This window comes from Macrobrachium rosenbergii, chromosome 41, assembly GCF_040412425.1.
Source record: "Macrobrachium rosenbergii isolate ZJJX-2024 chromosome 41, ASM4041242v1, whole genome shotgun sequence".
NCBI classification, from domain to species: Eukaryota; Metazoa; Arthropoda; class Malacostraca; order Decapoda; family Palaemonidae; genus Macrobrachium; species Macrobrachium rosenbergii.
Window position 1 is genome coordinate 15,069,882 of NC_089781.1, and position 21,239 is coordinate 15,091,120.

General features: G+C 35.7%; 1 long non-coding RNA gene across 1 annotated transcript in view; it reads left to right on the forward strand.

Moving 5' to 3' along the window:
- Nucleotides 1-525: 525 nt before the first annotated feature.
- LOC136826435 (uncharacterized) overlaps nucleotides 526-21,239 on the forward strand; it is a 161,296-nt gene continuing 140,582 nt past the window's right edge. The window contains exon 1 of the long non-coding RNA XR_010849604.1: nucleotides 526-813. This is a non-coding gene — a long non-coding RNA (uncharacterized lncRNA). The remainder of the gene's footprint in view (nucleotides 814-21,239) is intronic.

The window sequence follows — 21,239 nt, forward strand, 5'->3', positions numbered from 1 at the left end:
TGCTGTTGATATCTTTAAGCATTTTGTGATATTGTACAACACCAAAAGTCAAGTTCAACCAAACGAAGCAAATCATTTGCTACTATAAAAGAAAGTGTTTTTCGGGCAACATGAAATTGTTGAATAAGTGCATTTAATAATCGTGTAATAAACATAATACACTCTGTGTTACAAATATGTTTACCAGTTCAAACTTTATGATATGGTGATTGGAAGCGCAATAATTATTGTTGTCGCCATGTTATAGGCCTACCCTATGATACCAGTGACTACTATTCGTTCCTACAATATGTTCCCTAACTACTGAGAATAGCTATTTATACTTCTAAAGTCGATTCAACTTATATATCCGTCGGTTACATTAGCCTCCAGGGCCAAAAAAGAGAGAAAAAAATATTTCGTGGCGAAGAGTTTTATCAGGAGTGACTTCTGACGTCTTTGACCAATACAAAAACGATTTGAGGGCAAACGTTGTCGTATTCGATGATAAACTGAGTAATTTAATGAGTGGTTAGCTTACCAACCTCAGCTACCGAGTGGAGCGCGTCCGTTACTGTTTTTGTTACTTGTGTTGTTTGACGTTAACGCTGCAATTCTTCCTATAACTGAATTATAATTTAGATGCCAGTGAAAGTAATTTGAATTACGAACGTAAGTAGTAAATATGAAGTGGTAAGCTCAAACGTGGAGCAAGTGAAGGAATTTGTTTCGGGTCTCAACTCTCGTCCACGTCGTTTCGTGTGATTGTTTTCACCGGGGGAAGTAATCCAACCATGTCCTTGTACGCAATTATTCTCCGTATTGCAGCGAAAGGTAAGATTTTATTCATTTACCCAACATAAATGATTGTGTATTGAAATTTTTGGATAACAATGGTGAGTGACCAACTTAACATGCAGTATGTACCTTTCGCATTCCTATTAGCCAAAACATGTCTGACTAGGCCTACTAGGTGTTGTTGTTCCTCGTGCTGTTTCAAAAAGCCGATACAATATATGGTGAGGAAATTATAAGGCGTGTGTGTGTTGCTTCAGCTTAGGCCTATATGAGATGAGTCACCCACGACTAGAATATTCTGTTTTTAACTGATATCGTCAATATGTGAGCCGCTGTAGTCTCTTCCCTTACCTTTACCGTAGGCGGTGTCACACGGAGGATTTAAATCGACACGAGATAGTAAATAGATAATTTTCCTCATACAAGGGCAATAGTTACGTGATTTAGTTGTGCATTTCTCTCCTGGTCGTACTTGTGATAGGAATACTTCCTGACGTATTTCTTGGTACCTTTTTGTATCTTGGTATTATATCCAAAGCAGCTACTAATGCCGGCCAAAGTGAAGACACCCATGTTTAGGCCTATCCTCTCGCGGTGAAAGATTGGCGGCTTTGTTTCCAGGGGAAATTAGCTTTGCCCCTTTTTTCTCCTTTCCGTACTGGTGGATATGAAATTTAAACCAGTATTAAAGAAACATCATTAATAGTACAGTTATCTGTATGTACTGTATTTTAGGAACGAGTTCAAACCTTCCAGTTGTACCTCTAGTAACTGTTGTAAGTAAATAAGAGAGACCAGTTTCAGCAGACTAGGCCTATATCATGTAGGCTGCAGTCTTTGTTGAGCCAGTCTGGGGAACTGAATGTTATCGTTTAAGTGCTGCGTCCTAATTGATTAACCTTTTTAACGAAATATTTTATGGAAAGTGTATTTCCCTATTAAATGCTCATTGACTGATGTCTGAAGACGAAAAAAATTGCATGTTTGTGATTCAAACCGTGATTCAGCAGTGGTAAGTAAAACGTTTGGTACTTACTTTTTATTGGTGCTGAGACATCGCAGAAAATCGTTTTGTGACATGTCAGTGACTATCACTCTTATTCCATAACTACCGCAGTTTACAAGTACTCCTACTTAGCCCAGTCCGTTATACTTTACACATTATAATTATTATTATTCTTACATATTCACAAATTTACTGCTAAAATGTTATGAAACGATAGGTAAAGACTTTTTACCCAATTGAAATTTTAAATAAAGTTGCATAACTGATTGAACTGGTACTGTTTGTCTATGTTGTTCATGTAATCATTTATTGACTTAAACTGTTTAGTACTAAAAAGGCTGTTTTCTATTCCTTCATTATAATAAACATGGAGAAAATGATAGGTGGAAAGCTTAACATACTGATATTATTCTCAGAAAGGCATAGCATAGCTAGGGGAGAAAACCGGTGTGTTACTTTCATGTAATCTTTTATTGACTTGTTGCTGTTTAGTACAAAAGGCTGTTTTCTCAGTCATTTATTATAAAAATGTGGTTTTGAGGGCATGCCCGGTAAAAAAGCACCCCAATTAAACATAAACACATATCTAAACCTAAAAACACTCCCCAGTAAACCTAAAACCACCCCTCAGTAAACCTAAACACACACCCACTAAACCTAAGTATAGAGTTCACTTAACTGAAACACACCCAGTTATTCTAAACCTAATTGCGTTCTCCAACTAAACCGAATACATATCCCCAACTAAACCTAACATACCCCACTAAACCTAAACACATTGTCCACTAAACCTAAACACCCCTCCCACCAAACCTAAACACACCCCCACTAAATGTAAACACACCACCCACTAAACCTAAGTGCACCCCACTAAAATTAAACACACCCCAACTAAACCTAAACACACCCCACTAAACCTAAACACCCCTGAATTGAAACACACTCCCCTAAACCTAAACACATCCCCACTAAAATTAAACACACCCCCACTAAATTAAACAACCCCACTAAACCAAAACACACACCCCACTTAATCTAAACACCCCTCCCACCGAACCTAAAGACATCCTCCACTAACCATATACACCCCTCCCACTAAACCTAAATGCACTCTCCACTAAACCTAAACACACCCCTACTAAACCTAAACATACACCACCCTCAAAACTTAAACACACCCTCACTAAACCTAAATGCACACTCATTGTAGCTAAACTCACTACACTAATCCCAAGCATACACACCCAACTAAACCTAAACACACCCCTCACTAAACCTAAATGCACCCCCACTAAACCTAAACACACGTCCCCAACTAAAGCTAAACACACCCACTGAATATAAACACACCCTCCACCAAACCTAAACACCTCCTAAATCAATATACACCCCCAGTAAACACACCTCACTAAACCTAAACACACCTCCACTTAACTAAAACACCCTCACTAAACCTAAGCAAACCCCACTAAAACTAAAAACATCCCCAACTTAACCTAAACACATCCCCCACTAAGCCTAAACACACCAACAACTAAACCTAAGCACCCCTCATACCAGTCAAAAACAACACCCCACTAAACATAAATGCACACCACCCGTAAACCTAAATGCACCACCCACTAAAATCCCAACTAAACCCTAAACATACCCCCACTAAACCTAAACACCCCTGAATCGAAAAAACACCCCCACTAAACCTAAACACCCCTGCATCAAAACACACCCCCACTAAACCAAAATACACCCCCACTAAACCAAAACACAACCCCACTAAACCTAAACAACCCTCCCACCAAACCTAAACACATCCTCCACTAAACATAAACACCCATTCCACTAAAACTAAATGTATCCTCCACTAAACCTGAACACACAACACCCACAAAACCTAAATACACACCTAACTAAGCCTAAATGTACTCCCACTGTACCTAAACTCACCCCCACTAAACCCAAACACACACCCCCACTAAACCTAAACACACCCCTCACTTAACCTAAATGCAGTCCCGCTAAACCTGATCACACACCCTTGCTAAAACTAAACACACCCCCCATCAAATCTAAACGCACACCCTGTCTAAACCCAAATACACCCTCACTAAACCTAAACACACCCCCTTAACTAAACCTAATACACCCCCTGCTAAACCTAAACACATCCCCACTAAACTTAAACACAAACCCCACTAAACCTAAACACAAACCTTGATACAGAATTAACAATCACAGGAAAGAAAAGCATTTTCAATAATACATTTCCATGGCCTCGAGTACTACAGTACATGAAATGAGTATGATAAACCTGTAGAGTTTATTTTCCACATAAGTTACAAAGGGAAGGGGGATGGGGGAAGAGGAAGGGGTTGGGGTACATGTTTGAAACCTACCCTGTTATGTAATTTGGTTCAAATGATGGCCACGTGCCAGATTTTGTCTAGATCGGTCAAGTGGTTCGGATTTGTACTGCATATAGCTCAAACATAGGCCTATAAACATTTACTTTTATATATAAGAGATGTTATTTTGGTGGGAGGGAGACGTTTCTGGAGAAGGAAACACGTTCTGTGCTGTGTGTAGACTTTTGTTTTTTCTTTTTTTTTTTTTTTTTTGGCCGTGAGAGACTTTAGTGGATCTAGAAACACTTTGATGTTTTTGTTGCTTGTAGGTGAAAACGTTTCCTGGATAGTATGAACTTTTTTTTTATTATTATTAATTCCTTTCTTTTGGGGTGAGGGATAGTTTTGGGTGAAGAATTCTGGCCTTTGGATGTTTTTATTATAATGCCTTGTTGTTGCTTAGCAAGGATGTTTATGAAGATGAAAACGATCCCTGGTTCTGTAGATTTTTTTTATTACCTCCTTTCCTTTGGGCGAGAGAGAGATTTTTGAATTTAAAAATAAAAAAATGTTGAAAACATTAATAGACAAAGCTCAGATAAATGTAAAAGAAAGAAATAGGATTTGTTGTACTGAAATGTATTGCATTGCTAAACTCTTAGCGATCAGCAGGTATTGAAAATTGATTGAGGAGGGTGAACCACCTGTCGTGATAGACCATCTGTCAATAATTGGTAGGTGAAACGAAGAAGGTTGACTATGAATAATTTCCATACAAAATTAGAACTTTTTCGGGGACAGTCGTTATAGTCTAGGTATCATTTAAGAATATAACTGATAGATTTTCTTTTTTTTTGTTGTTAATTGGGATTTTTGAAAGAAGAAATAAACCTTTCAGTAGGATTTGTAGTCTGTAATTAATAAGAGCAGTAAAATCGGTAAGCCTAGGCTTACGAAATTTTTTTAAACCACAGTCATCATGAGAGGGTGAGAGACAAAAAGAATGAATTTTATTTATTTTCTAAGTGATAACAATTTTACATTTGCTGTCTCTAAATGTCAAAATATTGTAAATTCTAGTGTTTTTCCTGTCCTTAATTTTGAGTTTGATGTCTTTAACCTGAGTCCGGGTGGCGCCATATTTCATACTTCTCATAGTAAAGAATATGTATGCTCTCTGATTAATAAAACCCTAGAGTCAACGACGAGTCGTCAACATATTTCTTGTTAAAGTATCTGCAAATCCAGTTGTTCTGAACACACGCCAATTTCTACTGAACTTTTAAAACAGTCTAAAAGTTTTATCTTTCTTTTATCTTTAAAAAAGCAATTTTCTCTCATTCATATTTCAAGGGCCACTTAGACACATAGCTATTGCTTAAAGTTAGAAGAAGCCTTGTCATGGAAAGCTCTCTTCATTTGGTTTTCATTGTTAACCTGTTTTTCTTATTCGACTGAATGGTTCATCCCTTCTTTGGTTTCTCGTTCTTCATGAAAGTGATCTTCTTTTGGTACCTTTGAGGAGCATTTATGTAGGTGTGGGATAAGCCAGTTTATATCTTCATGATGTGACTGTGTACATGCATGTCTGTTACTTCATTAATGTATTTTTTGGGATATTTTCAATAAAAAGACATCTGGCAATTATTTGGGAGTAATTCCATCTTTTTGCATGTTTTTTTTTGCTTAACGTGCATGTATGTATTTATGAATCGTATTCTAAAATTATGACATCATTGTATGTAAATGAGTGAATGTTCGCCTATTAATTTTAGGACAAAATCATCACTGGCTTTGTAAACATTCTTGATGTGTAAAATAAACATTTTTCTACATAACATCCACCAGATTAACCCTGAGAATAAGTTCAAAGAACTTATTTATGTCAGTGGTGAGTGTTTTGATCTGCTCTTCCCATCACCTTTCTTCCGTAGTGAAATCATGAGTTAAATTTCAGCAATCTCCACAGAAAAACGTGGGGAACAGTAAAGAAGATGCAATTGAAGGGGAACACTCCAGAGAGCAAATTGAGAGAGAGAATAACTTCTTTCTAATGTTCTTGTTGTTAGGCCTATAGTCAGTGTTATTAATTTCATTATTTTTTTCTTTTAGTCTTGAGCATCCAGGTAAATTTGTTAGATTTTTATTATTACTCTAGAAGTCTTAGATTATGTAGAGAGATCTGTTGTAAGGTTACTGTAACTATGTCAAGAAATTTTTCCAGTTTTTAGTTTTAGCCGCCTTTGAAGATGCTCTTTCCCTTTCTTACAAAGATCTTGAAATTTAAATAATTTGTCAATAGAGCTGTCGCAACATTTACTGCCATTAATTCCAGCTGACTTTTAACATTGAATTAAAGAAAAAGTGTAAAAATTAAAGAAATTATCATTACTAGAGTTATGATGCAATAGATAAGCCTATCCATAACGGAAAACGAGTAAGACACGTTGTGATAAACAGTACTACACCTAGATATCAACTTATTTAGATTTTAGATCTCTGAACGAAGTCAGACATTCTGATTACTTAGACAGAAGTTGTTTTTAAGTATCTGAACGTTTTTGTTTTGAAGATTTAAATATATGATATAATTTAAATTGTGTTTTTTTATTCTATACTAAATTTCAATATTTTGTGTTTTCTATCAGAGAAAAAATTAAAATTCGATGAATGGAAATTTTTTCTAAAACAAGTCCTTGACTTTTTAGGGAACCGAGTTATGCATGTCTGTTACTTCATTAATGAATTTTTTGGGATTTTTTCAAGGAAAAGAAGGATTATTAACAGTTGTAGTAATTAATATTTTTGCATGTTTTAATTTTATAATAATAATATGTATGTATTTATGAATGTATTCCAAAATTATAATGCCAACTTGATGTGGATGAGTGAATGTTTGTTAGTGATTAATTTTATGACAAAATCATCACTGGCACTAAACATTCTTGATGATAGAACAATGCTGCCGTTACATTACATCCATAGATTATTTGAGAATAAGTTCAGAGAACTTATTGAATATCAGTGGTGAGTGATTTTGAGTTGCTCTTCCCATCACCTTGAGATGTTTTTTCGAATCATGATGCCGAAACAGCATTCCACAGCCTACTGTAAAGAGATGTCTATTGAAGGGGAACATTCCATCTCGCGCAAACTGGGCGAATAACTTCTTTCTAATGTTCTTGTTGTTATTAGTGGATTAACTTAGATATGTTTTTGTTTAATCATTAGCATCCAGGTAAATATCTTAAACGAATTAAAAGTAGTCTGTATTTAAGTTTTGCATTATTTATCTGTTGTAAGGTTACTGTAGCTATGTTGGAATTTTTTTGAGTTTTAGTTTTAGCTTCTTTGAAGATGCTCTTTCCCTTTACTTACAAAGATGTGAAAGTAAAATAATTGCAATAGAGGCTACGGGTAATTCACCACCATTAGAGCTTTGATTAAAGAAAAAAAGAGGGAAATTTTTCCATACTAGAATTAACTAGATAAGAAACTCTGATGGTTTATAAGACATACGTTTGTAACTATGTATGGCTCATTTAGATATTGCTATATTAAAAAGACAATAATGTAGACCAGAAGAGTGAGAATCCAGTATTCTGAAGGATATGCAAATGAAGATCAAAGTTTCCTTCTTTTAAATTTTTATCTCCATACTGCAATTTCTATAATTTAGTTTTACTATCAGAGCTGACATGAAGTTTTTATGCCATGGATAATTTTTTTCTAAAACAAGTCCGTGAATTTAGGGAACCCAGTTAGCATATAGTGCAGTGGTTCCCAAACTGGGGAAATTCGGAACCTGGGGAAACCCATGAAGCTACCAGGGGAAATAATTACACTACCTACTAACTAAAAAAATATCAGATGTATTTTATCATGAGAGAGAGAGAGAGAGAGAGAGAGAGAGAGAGAGAGAGAGAGAGAGAGAGAGAATGTCTGTTGAAGTAGAAGAATAAACAAAAGTCCTTTTATTTTGCTACTAGCCGCTCTCTATGGCTATGCGGGTAACTAACTGGGCGCTCTCTATCTAACTATTTGTTTATCAGTATATTTGTCTATAATGGAAAAATAAATTAGTAAGTCGTCACAGTGTGTTTTAACTACTCTTTCCCTCATACACATGAAGGGGGAAATCTGGAGGGTTGCACTGGGTGCAGGGGGAAATGACAGGAAAAAGGTTGGGAACCACTGATATAGTGGGTAGGGCATTTGACGGAATAATTTATAGTTTTTACTTACAAAGTATTAACAATGGCGATGTGGGTTAACAGTTGTATAATAATGGTTCAGTGAATGACTTAATAATAATAATAATAATAATAATAATAATAATAATAATAATAATAATAATAATAATAATAATAATGCCAACTATGATGCATATAGCGTAATTTTGTTAGTGATTCGAAGTAATTATGTCCTGAATATGAATTTCACTAATTCCATTTGGTGATAATATAATGTGTTTCTTGGAATCCACATATTTGAAAATAGTACGACGTCTGAACTATAAAGTCGCTTATGATTTATAGTTGCTCGCAAAATAATGAGAAGTTTATTTTTCTTTGTGGTGCCGAAACATCATTAAAGCAATCAGTCTTCAGGGTCTATCGAGGAACAGTTTATGACTGGGTGAAAGTATCGTAAAAGTCAAAGTTAAAGCATGAAATACAGTTCTGTTTTTAACACATTGCATTATTGCGGGTTCTATTTAATATATCTCCTACCAACGAAGAAAAGTAGTCTCGTATTTATATTCGTCTGTGTGTGTGTGTGAGAGAGAGAGAGAGAGAGAAATGATAACTTGTATGAAGACGTTTCTTTATTTAATTGATAATATATTTTTATTATAGTGCCTTGTTGTTGCTTAGCAAGGATGTTTATGAAGATGAAGATTTTTCTGTTATTACCTCCTTTCCTTTTTCCACCTGAGAGAGATTTTTGGATTTTAAAAATTAAAAAAAAAAATAAGAGTAATAACTTGACGAAAGTAAATTAGTGCACTTGATGATCCTCTATCTTATTGGTTTATATAGGGATATGTGTTTGAAATGTATCCATTGGGTACATATATATATATATAGATATCATATATATATATATATATATATATATATATATATATATATATATATAGGTATATATATATATATCTACATATATATATGTGTGTTTAGACTTGTTTGGCCCAGTATAATATATATATATATACCTGAGAGATATATATATATATATATATATAAATTTATATATATGTATATACATATATATATACATATATAAGTATTCTAAGCTTTGTACTACTACCAGGCAACACAAATACAGGGAGAAACCTCTTCTTGGAAAAAGCTTTCTAAATGATTGTCATTTGGTATATTACTATTGATAGATATACAAGATGGACTACGTAAAAAACCTCTTAACCTGCCTCATAGGGACGAATTCAGATCTAATGGAATTGTACGTCCAAAAGGTTTTATTATCAAAGACTTTCTTAAAACATTATTTTGACAAAGGGAGGTTACTTTAACGTATGAACGCATAAGAACTCGAGGTATGAATATTATATTAATGTCATGTCAGTGCTCAGTAATTTAAATACTCCTAAAATCAATGGTATGTCTACTGGGTTCATGCCTTCCATAGGTTAAAATGTGTAAATTTTCTTATCGTTCGTAACGGAAACAAGGAACTTGATGCTTGTCCACTGCAGTTTTTTCACAGTTATTCTCTGTTAAAATTGTAAGCATTTAATAGTTCTGATTTTTGTATAGTGAGATAGTTAATGATAAACTTTCTACTCTCATTACCTTACAGTCTAAGTCATCTGCCCACGGTATTTTTTTCCAGATGGCTTGTTTAATACAGCATTGAAATTTCTAATTTTACTTATAACATTCTTTAAGAAAGTTTATTAAACATTGTTAAGCACGCACCCGAGGCTCCCATAACGCGCATATGACCTTGAATTTTTATCTCTGTTCCAAGGAGGGCAATTTGTATGCATGGCCAGGGTAATATTCACATAAGCTTCAGTTTATTAATTTTCAAAAATTCATTTAAAATTCAAGTCAGGATTAATAGTGTTAATTTTGTCAAATAAAGGATGCATGCCAGTTAAAGTCACCGCTTTATTTATCTTGAATTCAGTATTAATTGCAAGCGATGTTTTCCTTTGAAGAAAAATGCAGGTCAATACAAAACTTAATTAATTGGAAATATGAGTTATTTGTCATCGTTATTGGTTTTTTCTTTATGCTGAAAATATCTAGGCTATTTAGTTTAAAAGTTAGACGTGGAGGCATTAAAGTAATGATTTTTTTAGAAATGCTAATTATATAATATATATATATATATATATATATATATATATATATATATACATATATATATATATATATATATATATATATATATATATATATATATATATATATATATATATATATATATATATATATATATAATATGTGTGTGTGTGTGTGTGTGTGTGTGTGTGTGTATGTGTGAGATAAAGAGAATATAAAACGCAAGAACATAAGTAAGAAGAGGATATTAGGCCTTATAAAAAAATTGTAATAGGTGACTCACTGAGGGAAAGAGAGAGAGAGAGAGAGAGAGAGAGAGAGAGAGAGAGAGAGAGAGAGAGAGAGAGAGAGAGAGAGAGAGAGTTAAATGTCACTGTTTGAAATTTACCTTAGATGTTGGATTACGTAAAATTCTCGTAACACGAGGCTTCAGGTGCCACCATCTTTTGATACCAGACGCTTTGCTTTATTAGGTATCAAAGATACACTTGTGTTTCCTCAAAAGTCTTAAGGGACTTCCAAGAAAATCATCGGCAAACAGTCTCCTTTGCTGTTTCTGTATGTAATAAAGAGGTTAATTAGCATGGCGCAAGTGCACCCCAACTGCATTATGCTCTTTGTCTTCCACTCCCTTTGATCGCACGAGCTTAATTGCGTGGCTGAAACCATAGCCTTAAAATATGAAGCTCATGTATAAGCTTCATCCATAAGATATTGGTTGCGTATAAAGTTTTATAACACTTATCGATTCCTCCATTCAAGAATGCGGTACGTCATAGCCTGTAGCGTCTGAGAAACAAGAAATGTTGACATTTTACTTGACAATTTGCTATCTGTTACGCTTTATTGCTTTTGTTTTGAATCAGATTGTTCGATATCTTCTCGACAGAAGACTAAGACAGCATGAGATGCTAATACAAGTCCTTCCGAACTAATAAATAAAAAAGTTTAACAGGTTTTATCCATGCATCGCTACAATGTAATTTGCAATAAACTCTTATACATTTTCATTTAAAGCAAAATTAATGATTTCCCCACTTCCACTTTAGTTGCTTGAAATGAAGGTACGTTTTTCTAATAGGTCTGGAGGAACATCCATGTCTGAAAGTAATTGAATTTTGGTGATACCTACAACAATATATAGTAATTGCAGTGCAAAAAGTTTTGCTATTCAGTGTCGTTTGATGGCATATTGTTTGATTACATTGAATGTTTCAAGTTATTAATGAAATATTTATTACCTTTTTATAAGATATTACATAAGCAATTAAACTATTGACATGCTATTCTTAATTTACTATCAAGAATTGTTTGTGATAACAGGTGAACCAAGTCATCCCCTAAACATGTTCTGCAAACACTTCAAAGGCATCATTGCATTACAAGAAAGGCTCCTCTGGCCTCATGACCTTGCTATTTGCGATTCAGTGCATGAAGATTTCAGAGCTTTCTCGACCTCATCGATGCAAGTTACAGATCGCATGGTAGCCGGTCGCCCGAAAGGGGCCCTTTCTTTCCTGTGGCACAAATCGTTAGACAATATGGTGAATGTGATGCCCTATAGGAGTGACAGATTGCTGGGGGCTTCAAGTGACAGTAGGGGACTCTAAGATCCTAATAATTCATGTTTATATACCCTGGGAAAAGAACAATAATTTTGATCAACACTGCATGATCCTAGGTGAGTTACACAGCATTATTCACGATTCTACTGCTGATCATTTTTATATAATTGGGAACATTAATTCTCACCCCACAAAACAATTTTATAACGCACTTACTGGCTTTTGTCAAAATCACGCTCTCCGAATTAGCGATGTAATGCCCCTCCCACTCGCCTTTGTTAAAATCACGCTCTCCGAATTAGCGATGTAATGCCCCTCCCTTCCTCCTATACCTATGTACAAAATAGAACAGACACAATTACAACCTCCTGGCTAGACCACTACATCACGTCCCCACGACTTCATGATTCTGTTGTGACCTGCAACATTTGCTACGATCTTGCAACGGGCTATGATCACATCCCATTACAGGTGTGATTCAGTACCCCATCCCTCCCTACCGTGAACCCCCTAACTGATCGCCCACCTGCTGTTAACTGGGATTTCAAAAACCAACAGAAAACCAGGTCCTTAAGGGAAACCACAGAAACCAGCCTGCGGTCAGTAGTTCAACCGGCAGGCGCCTTACTGTGCACTAACCCAAAATGCAGAAATGACCATCACAGGAGATATCTGAAAGATTTCTGTTCGAATATAATTTCCGCTATGCTTGCCTCCGGCAGGGATACCTTTAGATCTCGTCAGGGCAACTCTCTTAACATAACTGGATGGAATGACTTGGTTAAAGATCTATATACACATTCACGAGAAATGTGTTTACTGTGGAGGCAAAATTGTAGCCCGAGTGAAGAACACTTTGCCTGTTTTCCTATGTATAGATGTGAATAAAGTATTTGACAGAGTAAACTACCCGAAGCTGCACAAACGAGGCACACCTCTATATCTAACTGGCATTTTTTGTTGTTTGTTCTCCACACAGCAATTCTGAGTCAAATGGGGTAAACGTATTGTCGTACACCTTCGGTTGCCTAAACGGGCTCCGGCAAGCGGGCATTCTCTCTCCATACCTGTTTAACACGTACACAAATGCCCTGAATGTCAAACTGAACTCAAACCCAGTGGGATGCTCTATCAACGAAACAATAAACAACCTCTGTTACACCGACGATATAGTTCTGATTTCCCCATCAGTGCAAGGTCTCCAGCGACTCATCGACACTTGCCGCCAATACGCAGAGAAATTTGATATCCTATAAAACGAAACCAAGAGCCAGTGTATGTCGCTGCTCCCGAGATCGCTTAAGCATAATGCAGAACCACAAATTTTCCTCGGAAATCGTCGTCTGGAATTCGTGCATGAATTTCCGTATTTGGGCCACATTATCACAGACGACCTAAAAGATACGGCAGACATAGAGCAGAGGCGTCGTAAACGATGTGCAACTGGCAACATGGTTACAAGGAGGTTTGCCTTTTGTCACCGAGACACGAAACTGCTGCTCTTCTGCTCGTGCTGCTACAGTATGTATGGGTGTTCCCTTTGGACGAACTATACCCGAGAGACCAGGAGGTGTATCACTGTTGTTCACAATGACATTCTGAGACGCCTCATAAACACTCCTCATTATCACTCCGCCACGCAGATGTTCGTAGAAAACCACCTGGATAATTTAAAAATCACTGTTAGGTGAACAATGCCCAGTCTGCCCATACAAAGCATCCCAAGTGGTGAGGCAAAAAAAAAAAAAAATCTAAATTGTGGGAAAGATGGGATAGTGAGGCGTCTGTTCCTTAAATGACTGATTCTCTATTTTTGCCATTATGAAGTATAATCTCCAGAATCTGTCATTATTATTATTATTTATTATTATTATTATTATTATTATTATTATTATTATTATTATTATTATACGCTTCTCGTTATTATTGGTATTTTCCTTTTTTATTATTACTGTGATTAATATCATTGTAGAGTTTTGCTATTTTCAATTTTCGTATTTAGCCTTCTGGACTTGATTTCTATAACCACCCAAGGTCCCCAGCTGGAAATTAATCGTCTGCAATCTGTATTTTTAATTGTTATTATTTTTAATATTTTTTTACTGTTATTCTTCATATAATTACTGTCATTACCATTATTACGAATTCTATTTTTTTCTACTTATTCAGCAACTGTGGATACTGCCGATTACCGTACTATTTTTATCATGTCTTATGTATCCAGATTGTGTGTATTGTATTTGTATATTCCATGTATATGGCCCTGAGCTGAAATAAAGGATATTATTATTATTATTATTATTATTATTATTATTATTATTATTATTATTATTATTATTATTTCTCCCTCGAGCAATGGAGAGCTCAAAGTTTCACTGTCAAAGGCCATTATTCCTGGAAATATTGATAAGCATGCAAATTGTACATGTCATGTGTGTATTTCTTAGCTTTACCATCCCACGTAGTCTAATATGATGAAAATGAACGAAGGACTTGAAATAACTAATTAATTCGCAGTATGATTGTTTGACGAATTCACATGTTTTACGAAAAGATGGATAACCAACTGTAACAATTCGATAGATATTGCAATAGGTTCTATAAGCGATTAGTGTTCCATAAAAGAGGATTTTTTAGTATGTAATTGTCAAGTTGATGGCTAATCCATAGGTCATTCAGCTAATCAGGTGGTATTCTCACTTCACAAATGAATATTCCGGCTTCGAGTTCCGGGGAGAGAATCGGGTAGTATGGGAATGTTCCGTTAAAACCCCTTTTAGAATCTGCTGATCATATGAACAAATTATATACCGTTTTTTGACTAATTTGATGCCGTCTTTGCCTGGGGTGGAAAAGGGCTCGACTTTATAAATAATAGCTAAAAATGCCTACACACATCTATGTATGTATATGTATATATATATATATATATATATATATATATATATATATATATATATATATATAATTATTTATTAAAGGTATTCTTATGTGTATTGTGTGTGTGTATGTGTATTACATATATATATATATATATATATATATATATATATATATATATATATATATATATATATATATATATATATATATATATATATATATATATATATATATATATATATATATATATATACAGTATATTATATTATATTATATTATATTAATTTCCTTAAAGGTATTCCTGCGTGTGTGTGTGTGGTGTGTGTCCCCATTCTCACACTTCCCGACCGCTAAAAACCTGTTTGAGTGGGGTGGTTCCCCTTTTCCCCCCCCCCTTCCCTTCCCCTCCCCTTCACCCTTCCCCCTTCCCCTCTCATGAACATGAAGGGGAACATATTCAGGGCGGAACATGCAGGGGTAACTTATTAAGGGTGGAACATGGAGGGTATGGGTATAGGTATGGGTATGAGTATGGTACAGATATAGGTATGGGTATGGTACGGATGTGGGTATGAGTATGATACAGATATGGGTATGGTGGGAATGATGCGAACGAAAGCGAGCATCTGATAGTATGGGTATGGGTATACATATATATATATAATCAGAAAGGTCCTTTAATATCCAATTCACTCTACCTCGGGTAATATATTTTCATATATGTTACCGAAGGGGAACTAGTCAAATGCGGGACGAAGCGACGGACGGGAGAATCAGGATCTGATAGTATGCCACAATAGAGGTATGTATATGAATATATATATATATATATATATATATATATATATATATATATATATATATATATATACTATATATATATATATATATATATATATATATATATATATATATATATATATATATATATATATATATATATATATACTGTATATAGATATATATTGAAATGAACACATGGAAACGTGTTTCTCAGTAATATTGTATATTTGTGTGTGTGTAATCTCAGTTATTGCGGTAATTCACATGTGATTTTTATACTTGTAAATAGTAAGCCTGAATATCCGATGGTCTTTATACCTTGAATTATATGTGATTGGTGGATCTGCTCTGGCTACGATTCGACCCTATCCTTTTAGGTTTGATATAGTAACATACAGTAACATATCCATTCAGTCCTGAAGGTAGTTATTTAGTTGATTTCGACTGTTGTATACATTCCTATCGAACTGAGGAATGTCTGTGTGTGCGTGCGTGCATGTGCGTGTGCGTGTGTGTGTGTGTTTGTGTGTAAGTAATCATTCATGAATTTATAGTACCCCGTATCATAACGGCACTATCTATGAATATATCATTACCGAAAGCGGCTTAACAGTGGGCTGTTGCATAACCCACCGATTAGAATTAGCATGTGGTTCTAATAGCCGAAATTCCCAGAGCCAAGATCTGTTTGGCGCGGTAATCTTGTGGAACAAGGCAGCTTGAGCCCATCTGCCTGGTAGAGTCATTCTTACATAATACGAACATCATATATATGTATATATATATATATATATATATATATATATATATATATATATATATATATATATATATATATATATATATATATATATATATGCGTGTGTGTGTGTGTGTGTGTGTGTGTGTGTATATAGTACCCTTAGATTTGAATCAGATTTATCTTAATGACTGCTCTCATTATTCCCTAACTGTTCTGTTATTGAACGTTTGTTTTAGCAGTTCAGCTTAATTCAACTGTAGTTCCCATAACTGGTACTTATCCTTGGTAAATATTAATTCTAGTAAGCATTAGAATTTCAAAACTGAGAGTTCTAGTTCCTTGTAATTAATTTTAGCAGAATGTTATTCATCAGTAATTTCAACATTGTTTTTAAAAAGTACCAATACAGGTTGATGAATTATTATCAATTTGGCTATACCAAATTTTTTTTCCAACCGTAATGTGTCTGGTTATAAAAACAATTCTTATTCTTTACCCTTGCCGACTTTTTATTTGTCTGCCTGTAATACATATTCTTATTTTTGTACCTGTCTCTTTGTCATTTGGTCTGTCTGTCACTTTAATCTACGCATTATGCCTGTTCTTCTTGCTTCTCGTATTTATTCTGGTTTCTCTTGCTTGCCAATTAAAATATGTGTCCTTTACAATTATCATTTCCTGTTGGGAACAGTTGGGAATTGGGATATAAAGGCTAATTCCAATATATTTGTTACTTCTTTTTGACATTTGAGATTGCACATTTGTATCAGGGTCAAAGATTTTCTTTATGGATGATTTAAAAAGATAAACGTGAAAAAAAGCCTTACTGCAAGTAAATGGACCGCACGATTGTATAATTCTAAGAAAGAAAAATCCTCAAATCCCTTGAGAATTTTTAACACTGTACCTCTGTCGGAATTAATGAACTCTTGAGAAAAGCGTCTCCGCTGCTTGCTCCATTATTTATAGCGAATTGATTCCTCTTATGTAAGAAGAACCCCGGATATCAGTTACGTGTTTTTCTCTTATACTATTCGAAGGCTTTCATATAAGTTTTTGCGTTTTTTTAATAGTACGATAAATAGGATGACCCTTTTGAAGTTCGTAGTAGCTTCATGACTTTGCTGGAAAAGGCTGATAATGAAGTACTCGCCATTTTATCGCTGGAATTAATTAGTGAGCTGATAGGATTCCAATAAAAAGTTAGACACTCTTCCAAAAGACCCCGAAAATACGCATAATTGCCAACCTTAGATGAATTATTTTGTAGCATTCCAGAAATACTAAGGCCTCCTGAAGTCTTAATGTCCGTGAGCTTCTTTTGAACAACAAATCTTTGAGGTTTTTTCAACATAGGCTAGTTATTGTTGCTCCTTTAGATAAAGTGCCCCAGTGCATTTTAGATGAAAGACTTTGGTTTCGTAATAGAAACTTATATGAAAGAGCAGAGTGCTAAGCATCTCTTCACAATATATAACCAAAAGACATTTGCCTTTGACTTCATATTTAATTGGTATGGTGATCATCCTGCAAACTATTTCGTATAATACATACTGTCCTCGGGGAAGAAGCACGCTGACGAATGATTTTGAAGTCGGTTTATAATACCAAATGGTCAGCCCATTCCTATCAAGAACGTCATTGCATTAAGGAAATTAAAACTTTAAAACTAAACCGTTCATCTCTACAAGTATGTTTACGATACTGTGGAGAGTATCAAGTAATTTTCGCGGAATAAAAGGATTTTTGTGGTTTACTTTTGTTTCAGTTGTTTCACCTATGTTAAATGTCTTTATGTTTTTTTATTGCTTAAATTTCCTAAGAGGAGCATATACCTATTTCCTTTCACTATGATGATTACAACATATTTTATAATTTTTTTCTTTCTTGCCAGAAATCCTCCTTCCATTCATCTTTGCAATACTCATAAGATCGGTACCGGCTATGGAATTTTCAAAAAGGAGTCTTGTAAGAAAGACGTCAGCAGAAATGATGGACATTTAGGATCTTTTAAACCAGACACTTGAATTTGCAAAAATACGGCACGATACAAATTCCAAGAGCTCCACCCCTTATTTTGCTCTGTTGAAATTGGAGGGCTCTTCAGTATTGTTCTGAAGTAAGAATTATGGAGTATAATTATATATACAGCATATATATATAATTATATATATATTAGCTGACCAACCCAGCGCTGCCCAGGAAAACTCTGAAGAACTCAGATAAATTTTCCTGCACCTCCGTGTACTGACTGTCCCTTTTCTCTAGGAATTACTGTACTGACTGTCCCTTTTATCCAAATATTACAGTGCTGACCAGGTATTACTGTGGTGACTGTTCCTTTTATCCAGAAATTACTGTAATAACTGTCCCTTTCATCCAGTATTACTGTGGTGACTGTCCTCTTTATCCAAGTGTGACTGTACTGACTGTCCTATTTATCTAGGTACTACTGTACTGACTGTCCCTTTTAACCAGGTATTACTATACTGACTGTCCCAGTTATCCAGGTATTCCTGTGGTGACTGTCCCATTTATCCAGATGTTGCTGTGGTGGCTGTCCTTTTATCCAGGTACTTTCTGACTTCACCAGTTATCCAGGTATTACTATGCTGACTGTCCCTTTTATCCAGGTATTACTGTGGTGACTGTCTCATTTACCCATGTATTACTGTGCTGACTGTCCCATTTAGCCAGGTATTACTGTTCTGTCTCTTTTACCCATTCATTACTATACTGACTGTCCCTTTTATTCAGACATTACTGTAATGTCTGTCCCATTTACCCCGGTATTACTGTGGTAACTATTAATTTTATCTAGACATTACTGTGGTGACTGTCTCGCAAACATTATTGTGGCAACTATCCCTTTATCGAGGCATTACTGTTCTGTCTGTCCCTTTTATCCAGATATTACTGTACTGACTGTCCATTTTATCCAAGTATTACTATAGTGACTGTCCATTTTATCCCAAAATTACTGTGATTACTGTCCCATTTATCCTCGTATTACTGTGCTGACTGTCCCTTTTACCCATTCATTACTATGCTGACTGTCCCTTTTATTCAGACATTACCGTAGTGACTGTCTCTTTATCGAGGCATTAAATGTTCTGTCTGTCCCTTTTATCTAGGTATTACTGTACTGACTGTCCCATTTATCCAGGTATCAGCCTACTGTGTTGACTGTCTCTTTTACCCATTCATTACTACACTGACTATCCCTTTTATTCAGACATTACTATGGTGACTGTCTCTTTATCGAGGCATTACTGTTCTGTGTCCCTTTTATCCCGGTACTACTGTACTGACTGTCCCTTTTATCCAGGTATTACTGTACTTACTGTCCCTTTTTATCCAAGTATTGCTGTAGTGACTGTCCATTTTATCCTAAAATTACTGTGATGACTGTCCCATTTATCCTTGTATTATTGTGGTGGCTGTCCCATCTATCCAGGTATTACTGTGCTGACTGTTCCTTTTATCCAGGTGGTATTACTGTGCTGACTGTCCCATTTACCCATATATTACTGTGGTGGCTGTCCCTTTAATCCAAGTATTACTGTGGTGGCTGTCCCTTTAATCCAAGTATTACTGTACTGCCTGCCCCTTTTATCCAAGTATTATTGTACTGACTGTCCCTTATATCCAGGCATTACTGTGGGGACTGCCCATTTCATCCAGGTATTACTGTGATGATGGTCTATTTTATCCAGACATTACTGTGGTGACTGTCCTCCAGGTATTACTGTGCTGACTGTCCCTTTTATCGTGGTATTACAGTGGTGACTAACCATTCTATTTAGATATTACTGTGGTGACTGTCCCATTTATCCCCCCCCCACTAAACCTAAACACACCCCCCACTTAACTGAAACACCCCACTAAACCAAAACACACCCATTGCTAAACCTAAATTCACCCCCTGCTAAACCCAAACACATCTCCACTAAGCCTAAACACACCCTCACTTAACCGAAACATACCACATAAGTTACAAAGGAAAAGGGGATGGGGAAGGTGAAGGGGAAGGAGGTACTGGTTTGAAACCTACCCTATTATCTCAGATGGGTCAAATGATGGCCACATGCCATATTTTGTCTAGTTTGGTCAAACGGTTGCCACATAAGCTACAAAGGGAAAGGGGAAGGGAGAAGCAGGTGGGGAAGAGGAAGGAGCTACGGGTTTGAAACCTACCCTGTTATCTAAGTTGGGTCAAATGATGGCCACGTGCCAGATTTTGTCTAGATCGGTCTAGCAGTGACCACATAAGTTACAAAGGGGAGGGGTATTGGGGAAGGGGAAAAGGATAAGGGTTCGAAACCTACCATATGATCTATGTTGGGTCAAATGGTGGCCACATGCCAAATCATGTCTAGATTGGTCAAACAGTTACCATGTAAGTTACAAAGGGAAGGGGGATGGGGAAGAGGAATGGGGTAAAGGTTTGAGACCTACCACATGCTCTAAGTTGGGTCAAATGATGGCCACATGCCAAATTTTGTCTAGATTGGCCAAAGGTTACCACATAAGTTACAAAGGGAAGTGGGATTGGGGAGGGGGAAGGGGAAGGGTGTAATGATGGCCACGTCCCAAATTTTGTCTAGGTCGGTCAAACGGTTACCACATAAGTTACAAAGGAAGGGGAAGAGGATACGGGTTTGAAACTTACCCTATTATCTAAGTTGGGTCAAATGATGGCCCCGTGCCAAATTTCGTCTGGATCAGTCAAACAGTTACCACATAAGTTACAAGGGGAGGGGGGATGGGGGAAGGGGAAGAGGAAGGAGGTACGGGTTTGAAACCTGTCCTATTATCTAAGTTGGG